The 2,976-nt window shown below is 41.5% G+C and overlaps 1 long non-coding RNA gene across 1 annotated transcript in view; it reads left to right on the top strand.

The window, feature by feature from the left end:
- Window positions 1–380: 380 nt before the first annotated feature.
- The window catches only part of LOC134806470 (uncharacterized), a 484,735-nt gene continuing 482,139 nt past the window's right edge, over window positions 381–2,976 (top strand). The window contains exon 1 of the long non-coding RNA XR_010146535.1: window positions 381–458. This is a non-coding gene — a long non-coding RNA (uncharacterized LOC134806470). The remainder of the gene's footprint in view (window positions 459–2,976) is intronic.

Here is a 2,976-nt window from a genome sequence, read left to right as displayed (position 1 = left end):
TTCATGCATGGTGTAGAAGAATTTATTTTAAATACCGTCAAATACCCTATTTCGTCCTCGAGTCATTAAACATTTTCAACCCTATTTGGGGTGTAAATAAGGGCTAGGTTTCCTAATAAAACATTTATTTGAAATGCACTTTCTATTACGTACTGTACCTACCCCTAGTGTATATGTTCATTGGATAGCGTGACGTACGGGTTTGCGTTAAGTGTCATTTTGTATGGGATTTTGAGTTTCCAAAACGCCCGCTTGGCGCGCTGTTCAAAATCCCATACAAAAATAGACATAACGCAAACGGGAACGCTCGTCACCCTATGGAATATAATTTACGGGGTCCTTTTGTCTGAGATAAAGTTGTAAGTCATAATGTATTAACTGTCATATTATCATTAGTCCTAAAACTGAAACCGTTAACTTTTCAGGGTTTTCGTAAGGTTATCCTATAGATAGGTTAGGTTAGGCACAGAATAAATAATAATACTAGGTACAGAAGATTCACTCTAACATAACGCGTCTGTTACGATTAGGACAGATATGACCGCTAGGTGGCGCAAGCGCCACGCGCGGCCTATCGGCGCGATTCGTGAAATAAATTATAGATTAACTAGATACGATATAGTAAAGATAATATCTTATCTATATTATCTTCACTATTTCATATCTAGTGAATCTCTAATTCATTTCCCGAATCGCGGCGTCAGCCGCCATAAGGTACCTTTTGCAGTGGAACGTCACATATCTTTACTATTTCATATCTAGTGAGTCTCTAATTCATTTCCCGAATCGAGCCGAAAATTGGTGTGGGACGGATGTACTTGTATAGCTACCTGTTGCGACGCGACGAAATCGCGGAGTGAGCCGCGCCTGGGTTAGGTTAGCGTGGAGGTTGTCATGAGGGATCAGTGTGTGGTGTCGCCCTGCATACTACCTTCGAGAGGGGGAGCTTCGGCTCCAGGGCCTTCGGATCCAAGGAGGGGACAGCCTCGGCTGTCTGCAGCAGGCGGTGTTCGCGGTAGAATGCTCTGCGATCCCGTGTTACACAATACATTATGTTATGACGTATGACTCAAAAATTTTTGGGAAACAATAGACCCGCAATTTATACTAGGGGTTCCGTATGCGCATTTCTTTTTATTATATTATCGTCAGACTTGCAAAAGCTTCTCGTAGCTTATATTAAGCTTGAAGGGTAACTATATCTTTTTAATGAGGTTCGTTACGACGGCTTTCATGAGCCGCTAGCGATCTCAACGCTTCTTTTCTTTTTTTAATTAGTGGATGTTGAGGGTTCTTACCTAGAGATGGGCCGAATATTCGGCAAGTTTTCCAATGTCTGTACTCGGCCGAATCATTCGGTTATAGTGCCGAATATTCGGCAACCATTTTTTATTATTTAGGGGAGACCGAGGTGAGTTGTGACAGAGGAGAGTTGTGACATTGTCGATTTTTTGGAATGTAATAACTGTTAGTGAGCTCGCAACAGTGTGCGTTTGTTAGCTCGCAACTTGAACTAACAAACGCGCGCTATTGCGACCTAGTTTTTAGTTAATTAAAATTTACTTATGTTTGTCTAGTTGCAACACTGTAAAATGTAAGCTAATCCAGAAGTTTTCAAGCATTTTCAGCAACTATTTATGTAGGTATGAGTATATACATTACATTACATATACCCGTACAAACGTGTACGGGTCAAATCTTGCAAGTTAACTTTGACCCTCTTCCCGGTTTCCGATGAAGCTGAAAATTTGCATACATTGTACAAATACAACATCGTGGTACCATCGAGCTGATCAAATGATGGAGACAAGAGGTGGCCATAGAAACTCTGTGATAAAACAACGCAACCTAATTGTGTTTGGGGTTGTTAGAATTGTCTCGATGACTATTTGTTGAATGTGGAAAGAAAAATATAGTCAGCGATAAAAGCTGTATATCATAAATGTAATTCTCCCCTAAAAATATCTACTACCCACCCCGAAAAAAATAGCCGTTCCATAAATAGATTTCTACGATCCCTATTCATCTCTCAAAGCACGGCTAGTAAAAAATCACCGCGTACGATCAAATATACCAACCAATCACCTAATGTGTGCGTCTGTATATGCAGTATCATCGATTGAAGCCCGTGCAAGTTCCGAGTGGTTTCTGTAATCATGTTGCTCCAAACACGAGCTGCGTGCGTTGGACACGTTATACGCAAGTTTATAGCAAGGTTAAAGGACTCGCTCTAGACCGGGCCGTGCCCGGGCCGAGGCGTCCGACATGTCATTTTCTATGACGGCTGATCGGTGATCACGTGGTGCTTTTCATAGAAAACGAAGCGCCGGAAGCTCCGGCCCGGCCCCGGCCCGGTCTACCGTGAGTTATTACTTAAGACGAAACGGGAGCTGAGCTAAAAGTCAATTTTGAGATTTCAAGCTGAATATACCCGTCGCTCTGACGGGGCGTGAGAGACTGTATTTGTGTGTGTAATGCACGCACACAGATGCGTACGCTTGCACCCGCGCGCGCCTCATTGCCGACAATTTGCAATGTTATTTTTCGTGCGTTACTGCCACGAGGCGTTCACTTATTAATACTTACTGTGTTGCGATTGAATTTTTTGACCCGGCTTACGTTTACGGAACTCGATAATCTTTCTACTACTGTGACTTGGCTTTGTTTACTTGACTTTGCTGATCAGCTTATTGTTTTGGACTCCGTGAGTTGTGGTTACCTATTGGACCGCACGCAATTCATCTACCTTTATTCAAGTAATTAAGCGTAATTAGCCGAAACCTTTATAAGAGTGTAATTCATAAGAAGTACATAAGATATAATTTATGTACTGGTTTGCTGTTAGCTTTTAATTGTATCACTTTACATATATGTTACTCAAATAACTAACACGGTTACATTGTTGTAAGAACATTATTTTTCAGGTAGGCCTTATTATACCTACTATAGGCCTTATTACCTCCTAGTACCTTAGTA

This window comes from Cydia splendana, chromosome 3, assembly GCF_910591565.1.
Source record: "Cydia splendana chromosome 3, ilCydSple1.2, whole genome shotgun sequence".
Lineage (NCBI taxonomy): Eukaryota > Metazoa > Arthropoda > Insecta > Lepidoptera > Tortricidae > Cydia > Cydia splendana.
The sequence above is the reverse complement of the archived record's forward strand: the minus strand, read 5'-3'. Positions and strand labels throughout refer to the sequence as shown.